General features: G+C 34.6%; 1 long non-coding RNA gene across 2 annotated transcripts; it reads left to right on the top strand.

The window, feature by feature from the left end:
• Positions 1–334: 334 nt before the first annotated feature.
• LOC143853515 (uncharacterized) lies at positions 335–7,966 on the top strand. Of its 2 annotated transcripts, XR_013237153.1 has the most exons (5): positions 335–466; positions 1,295–1,348; positions 5,000–5,160; positions 6,745–6,788; positions 7,021–7,966. It is a non-coding gene; the product is annotated as an uncharacterized LOC143853515 (long non-coding RNA). The 2 variants fall into 2 exon arrangements; XR_013237154.1 differs by lacking the exons at positions 335–466; positions 1,295–1,348 and adding an exon at positions 927–1,074.
• The last annotated feature ends 248 nt before the right edge of the window (positions 7,967–8,214 follow it).

Raw genomic sequence — 8,214 nt, 5'->3', positions numbered from 1 at the left:
GCGAAAGTTCGTCAACCATCTTTTATGGAAATTCCATCTACGTCCTACACTTTGTTTCAGAAAACTTTCCAAATAAGTCAGATTTTACTAAGGCATTCTTGTCATTTCTGCCTCTTGCTTTGCCCCTCCATATCAGTCCAAAATTCTCACCAGTTGTTCCCCGTATATGTACATATGTTGCAAAACAAGGAAGGAATCCAACATGCATGTTTTCCTCATCGTCGTCACCATCTGCCTCGCCAATCTCCTTCTATCACCGCACCTCTTCTCCTCTGAAACACGACATCGCTGCTTGCCTCAATCTGCTCTTTTCTCCCTAAAGACACTACTACATGTTTCTTCGTAACGCCACCATCTGTCTCTGCAAATCTGTTCTTATCATCCAAGACTCTACTTCTTATTTTCTGTTTCGTCTAAATCTTGCTCGAGACAATGGCTTCTCGCTCACACCGAAGCTTTATGCCATGTACTCTTTTTCTTCTTCTTTTTCCCTCTTTCTTTCTCTCCTCTTGTTCTCTTCAGCCTAGGGTTTGTTCATATTACCAATATGATTAATTTTTTCTAAGCCTGGGTTTTCTTCTCTTCCCACATGTCCCTTTTCGATTACAGGAAAAACATTTCTCGTAGAAATTGGGTTTTTTTCACTGTTTTTTTAAACTGATTTTTCCCTCTTCCCATCGGCCCTGTTTCGATTGCAATAAATTGGGTTATTTTCCTCTTCCCATATGGCCAATTTCCATTGCAACAAAAACTTTATGATGGAAATGTTGGGTTTTCTTCTCTTCCCACTGGCCCCTTTTGATTGCAATGGCATGAGAATTAATTCTGGAAATGCTATTGATCGATGGTAGTGATACCCCTTGTCATTTACATCAAAGGTTTTCCCACGGAAAAGTCTACAACATGTCTTGATCATAAGTAACACTACTGAGTTGATGGAATAATATTCTAAAAGGGCAACCAATTTCTGTTTATATGGGGCGTGGGAAGTGGAAACTAAAAAAACAAAATGTAGCTAATAAGCTTATTCACAATATGGAATTGTGATATTACAAAGCAGGCACAACACCCAGTGTAAGATTCCTATGTATATAGTTTCTATGGTATGCTGGTGATCTGTTTGTACTATTATGTTTTTAACTAGCATCTTGAATACTGCCAATGATTTTTATGTTGCAATGTTATCATTGAAGTTGTCTGTTTAAACTGCTTATTTTACCTTTTTCTTGAACATTTGGGTCCACAGACTATGTAGTCTATTGGGTTTCTTACTCCAGCTTTCTTTCTACATCAGTTGAGCCATATCTACTATTCCGCAATGGCAGTATTAGGCATAGCATGCAGTCAGGTTTGTGTTCTACACAACCTTTTAACAGGTGTTATGGATTCTTACATTGTGATTCCTTGTTCATTCCAATTTTTCTCATTTCTTTTATAGCTTTCTATGTCAATCATTAGTTTGCAAATTTATTAGGCAATTGCTATTGGCACTACCTTGTTTTGATAATTGCTCTAACTCACCTTGTATTTTCCTTTTTAATTGGTTCCTTACAAATTTTCTAAGAATTAATATACTTTGATGATGATATCCTGAGACATTAGAGATGTTGCTAATAAATCCTAGGCAATAGAATATTTCATTTATAATTGGGGAAAACCAATTACTCCCTTTACCATTGTGAAGAATAGCAGTAAAATCGATACTAGAAGAAAAGTTGTATAAAGTGGTAATGGAAGAAAGCAATTTTAGTGCAAATAAGGACTGTGAAATTCTCTTCTCAATTAGGGCATCTTTACTTTAATGCTATTAAAAAAAATATGGGTTCCGAATGCATTTCTGTAATGCTATTCAGAAAAAAATAGGGCATCTTTACTTTTTAATGTTAAAAAGGAGGCATGATTTCATCTAGGTTATTTGCTTTGATAAATAACAATTGCTTTCCAAACATTGAGATACAGTGAATTATTCTTACCTGGTTTTGCACCTTTTAATTGAGAGAGACAGAGCACATGTGTGGAATTTTGTGCTTAATTGCATCCATGCTAATTCTTTACATTAACTTCCCTCACTTTCACTTTGATTGAATTTTAGTAATACTTTTCATAACCATATAATGTTCCATTTACTGTTTTCCAGCATAAATAAAATTACATAATTTTCTTTTTTCCATGTATGTTTTTTTTAATGGGATTTTCCAAATATGTTTTCTTTCCACTTAATGTTCATTCTACTAATTAATAAATTGTTCTTTAATACCTGTAACGATATTCATGTTGTACCTGTAATGTTATGATATTGTTCATTAATTATAGTTTGTTATTTTCTAATCTTCTTTTGCAAGATCACTGACCCTGATCAAAAGATCAACCAGGTGAAAAAGATATAGGTAATGGAAAATATTAACTAACTTGGAGCAGTCCGCTCTTTCTATTGAGTAAGTTGAGAATCAAGACCCATCAAAGTACATGTTGTGATGCCCCTTGTTAGATTGGCCCACCTTATGACCCCTTTTTATTGATTTTATTTACAAAAAGAAACTTCAGACACAGACAACAAATGGTCATGCGCTTCTTTAACCAACACAAGGACTACCAGACCGACGGTTCAAATCAATTGAAAGCATAGTTAGCAAAACGGAAAACGGCATTTTATCAGTGTGCCGTTTAATACTCCATTTAAAACTTTTACAATGAAAAAACTCTGTTTTTTGAGGCAAACGTTTTACACGTTTTTTCGGCGAACCTTCCAATTTTACCCCCACTATATTTTGTAAATGACAAAATTTTAAACTCATTTTCTTGTGTTTCCATTTTTTTACTATGTTTTTTTGAACCGATACTGTATTAAACTCTAATTTTTGTTGTCCCGTTTTTTTTTTTTTGGCCGAATCACGTTTTGCTAACTATGATTGAAAGTGAGACACATTGTACCATAGTGGGCTTGCCTCATTAAATTCAATTGGTAACAGATGATCAACAATCCAGACACAGGACTGACCGAGTATTTGGGTCTGTGCCCAATGTTGTAATGTTTGTAGTTGCAGTGATGCCATCTACGAGATAAGGAGAGTATGAATGCATTGTTTATGATCTGCAAAGCTATCCCAGAGATAGCTTTTCAGAATTGATGGGGATTGGGCAATGACATGTCTGGCATTATTAGCATTTGTTGTTTGTTTGGAATAGTGGGTTTCGTCTGGAAAGTAGATATCCAATCAGTTCTTTGATCAAATGCTAAATAGTTTTTTGCGGATACTGGTTTTCTTCCAATGATGGTTTTCTATTTAAATCGATAGTTTTCATCTGGTTTAGGGTGTAGTCTGCGTATTCCTTGCTGTTTATTCACCATTTCTTGCCGTATGGAGTCTTTCTGTGTCGATATTTTGTTCATGATTGATTACCTAAAGGTTTTTGGTACTTGGATCTTTGTTTATTTATAATTAGCCATGCTCAATGATTGTTCTTTCTCAAGTTGCTCATTCATATAGTCATTTACTGCAAGTTTCTTCATGCTTATTGGTCATTGTGAGTTTCTCTTTATGATGTACTGTTCTCTGTGGTATTTTCTGTCCAAATTTTGGTGATAACTGGTTATCCGGGTTTTTTGGGCTATGTGGGCCTTCTTTACTTATGATTATCTAAGCATGCCGACTATTCTTGGTCAAGTTTCTCATTTGCTTCCTAATTTGCTGGTTCCTTTGTTGTATTGTTCATAATCCATGCCATTTTTAATTTTTACTTGTATTTACTAACCTTTAAGTGGAAACCTATAAATGGTTCATAAATAAACTGCACAATGCTGTGTCTAGATTTACACCGCGGCAGGATTAGAGAACTCTATATTTTGTTTATTTGTGTATCTCTTTGAGGATTTCTATATTTTCTTTTTTATCTCAATAGTCTTCATTAATGCTATCGAGTTCTTTTAATCCATTTATTTTACTCTAAAGCATAGTCATAGAGACGTTGTGTAGATCATACTATTTCTTCAGTTATTAATTTTTTTGAGAAAGTATTTCTTCAGTTATCGGTGCTGTTTAAATTTTGTGTTTGACTGATTGATTCACTTGGAAAAAATATTGGTCAGTTGTTATGTGGAATTAATTTGTCCAATCCGCTTCGATGGTGGATAGTAGGAATTGTTGGGTGCTTCATGAGTTATGGTTACTTTCGTAGCTTTACGCCTGCTTCCAATGCCTTGCAATTTGACAGAAGAAATACTAAAAGAGCAGAAAACATAAAATTGAACTCAGCCAAGATTTAAATTATTAACCTCTTGAGTTGGATGGAAGACCACACACAGCCAGCAGATACAGATATTGTTGTATACATTTTGGAAGCTAATATGAAAAAAGTTTCTGGCTGCAGCCTCTTTCTCATATAATTATAAATTTATACCCAACGATCCACTTCAGGGTCTTTTCCCATCTTTTCCCATCTGAACTCCTTTAAAAATGATGCAAAAATACATATGTTAAAATGCCATTACGGATGATGAATAAGATCCTTAGTATGAGCAATCTGTTGAGGCTTTTTTCTCTTCTCTCAAACTCTATTGATGTCAGTGGTAGAAAATTTGACCTCATCAGACTCTATTTGCCTGGGCCACTTTATACAACAAAGGAAGAAGCATATGGAATTAGAAGTGAATTTAGTCATGTACATGTTTGATTTTTTCAATTACCATGTTCCATTGTAGTTGATTATCTTTCCCCTTTTCAAACCTAGCCTAGAACACTAGGTATGAAAAGGATAGAACATTTTACACCTTTAGTTTGAATAATTTCAGCACCTTCATTATTGTTTTGCCCTTTTATTACCATGGATGTAATGCCATATGTATTGTTTATTTGCTGTAAATGAAGTACCCATTTCTCTATAACTTTTCTTCTCACTATATTCCTTCTGTTAGGAAGATTTTTTTAAATCTTTTACTTAGCTTGAATTCCTTACCACTTGCCATATTTGAGTGCTCATTGTTATGTTTTTTTTTTTATAGGTAAGCTGGGATCGAACCTGCTACCTCAAGGTTGAGATACAAAGCCTCAACCATTGAGCTACAGGCCCAAACCCTCATTGTTAAGATTTGTTCAAGAACAGTACCATAGATCACTTCAGTATCATAAATGCATATGAAAGATCCATTCTAGCTAACCCTCGGTATGAATAGCTCGTACAGCGGATTAGCAATCCGTTGCTTTAGTCCACTCAGCACATCATTTGCTATTGTATCTGGTTGGAAAACTGGATTTTGCGCAACCCACATTACTTTTAATACATACATTAGTTTAAGGGATTCTCATATTTTCTCCTATGAATTGCTCAAGTTTTTCGTGTATTTTAATTCCAATTGATGCTTTCACTCCTACATCTTCATTTGTGCCAAAACTACTGCTATGAGAATTTCCATTCATGCAATCCTTAGTTTTATACTTTTCCTTATTGGGAGAAATCAGAATCAGATCAGTGACTTGAGAAAAATCTACACTACTCTAATAAAAGGTTATAAGTTCGGTCTAAATGTTAGCAACCCTCAAAGATGAGGAAACAGAAATAAGATATTTTATCTTTCATATGGCTTTTATGAAGTAATTGACTTGGAATGCACAACATAGAATTACAAGTCATTTTCAGGTTTAAGTTGTTAGAACTATCAAAATCTTCAGGTGAAAACCCAAGCTGGAGTTTAAGTTGTTTAAATGTCGTTAAATAGGTTATTGTAGTCCTTTGCATAAAGCACGTGGAAATCATCTTTAATTGAAGTTTGGGAGTATGATTTATGTTTCTTCCCTGTTTTTTAATAACTTACAACAGGTTATTTGCTCCAATAACTTTAGAGTAACTTCATTCTTTTATCCTTTTTTGGTTTCATTGATTGATGGGATTGCTCTCATTGGTGTGGTTTGGAAAGGCCATTTATTTTATTTTTGAAATGGAAAGGCCATTTATCATGACAAAACTTCGTTTTAAATGTTGAGCTTCTCTTTTTAATTCAACTTAGTTTTATTGGGATGAAAGGAGCACTTGAAAAGCATCTTTAATGAAGATCCTTTGTTGCAATTTCTGTGGGTTCTCTATTTTTCATAGCTCATTGCAGTCCATTGTATACGAGCACATGGAATAAATGTTTAATAAAGGTTTTTGAGCACAACCTTTGTAATTTCTAAATGTTTGAAGAGCTCGCCGGATTCGTTTGCATATGAGCAAGCAGAAAGCATTTCTTATCAAGATTTTCACGGGAAACTTTTGGCGTTTATTTCCTTTTTTGTATCTTCACATCCTTGCATAAGAGCACCTAGAAAGCATGCTTAATGAAGTTTCTGAGGTGTAGTTTCTGCTGTCTCTGATTTTTATTACCTCACTGCATTTATGGGTTTTGGGGGCATGCTAATAATTATCCATAGAGATGATATAATCCTTTGTGAAATGATATCTCCACCACTTTTCCAGTATTTCCACCCCCTTGTTTGTTTTATCCTCCCAAAAGCCCAGAGAAAATTAATTTGATTTTCAACAATTTGTCATCCCCATTATTTAGAATCTTTTTGAAGCACTGCGTTAATTTAGCATTCCCATATTGGAATTAATGAGCTATTCTTACGTGAAATGTCATATTGTGAGAATTAATGAGCTATTTTTATGTGAAATGCTATATTCTGAGCTCATGCTACAACTTACATTTATAAATTATGATATAATCTAATTGTTTTGGAATTACATATTGTAATCTTTGTTGTTTCCCAGGAAAAGAGGGGTGAAAAAGAAAGTTTTGAAGGTCATGGGAAAAGGTAAATATTCAGCTTTACACATATGTTAAATTTCATTTTTTTTTTCATATTCATATTCAATTGCATATTACATTTTAATCTCTCTTGCTTACTTTGACAATTCTACATGAAAACACAGTTTTCATGCTGTTTGGCATCATCAATACATCTTGGAAGTTCATACGTGAAAGGAATGGGATATAGATAGTGAAAGGTTGTGTTCCATATTGTAATTTCTTGGTTGCTTTGACAGGTCTATGGAGAAGACAGATGAAATCCATTTGGCATCAAAAGGGAAGTATGAATAATTTGAGCCCTTCTAGGAGAATATTCAGCTGGTTCGGAATATTGATTATAGATGGAAAACATAAACTCTGAGATAATGCGAACATTTCATATGTGAAAGAACACCAGCATCTGGTGGGAACGAAAGCAACTCTAAGGATACTGCAGAACAGTTGGTTTCTGAACTTGGCCCACAAATTAAAGGATTTCCAAGAATGCTAGAAAAAAGGGAAAGGGGGAAAAATTTTCAATAACCAAGTAGCAGTTAAAAATAGTACCACACATATGGTAAAAATAAAATAAAAAGAAAGGATTTGCTTACTTGAAAGTTCTAGCAGATATTTTCGGCAAGGATCCACTCAGATTATTGAAAGAGAGATCTTTGCAAGTAATTTAGGCTTAGAAACTTCAGAAGCTTATTGACCATCGGACAAAACAAATAAATTCACAGGTTCAATGACAGAACTAGAATTAAAGAAGAGATAAAGAAATAGAGACATACACAAGAGTGAGACCTTTGATGCTGGACAGAGAATCGGGGTAGTGTCCAATAAGACTGTTGTTATTCAATCGCCTGACTTGTTCATAAGCAAAAACAGAAGAGACCAGTTAGCTTCATCGAACATTAAAATCGATGAAAACTCCCATGCACATCAACAAGAATCGCTCCATTCATTTGCCAAGCATTTGACAGAGACCAAGTTTACAGGGAAATTAGCTTAGGGCCCGTTTGGATGCCGAGGAGATTTTGATTTGGACTTCTCACATTTACAGCCCTTTTTGCGTTGACATTTGGATCCCAATCAAATCCTTGAATTTCCAATTCAGCGTCTGACACAAGTCACACAGGTCTTGGGGCAGCTGTTCCGAAGAGAATTGCTTCTTTCTCTACCAGTGAGCTTGTAGGCTTTATGATCTTCCGGCAAGCAATGCACCATGAGGGTAGTGGGAGTGTTACACACATTGATAATTTTTGGTACTTAAGCTTTCTGATCCATTGTTCCTTAACTGTTTATGAATTCTATTAATGGCAAAGCTCTGCTTGTAATTTCCTTGCTTCTCATCTCTTTAGTTGCAAAATATTCCGAGTAATTGAAGTTCTTGAAAAAAACTCAAGTTGATTGGTTTCCTATTTAGTATTTATATAATTCCTTTTTAAAAA

This window comes from Tasmannia lanceolata, unplaced genomic scaffold (assembly GCF_043159265.1).
Source record: "Tasmannia lanceolata isolate RefF3 unplaced genomic scaffold, GAP_Taslan_0.1 ptg000019l, whole genome shotgun sequence".
NCBI classification, from domain to species: domain Eukaryota; kingdom Viridiplantae; phylum Streptophyta; class Magnoliopsida; order Canellales; family Winteraceae; genus Tasmannia; species Tasmannia lanceolata.
The sequence above is the reverse complement of the archived record's forward strand: the minus strand, read 5'-3'. Positions and strand labels throughout refer to the sequence as shown.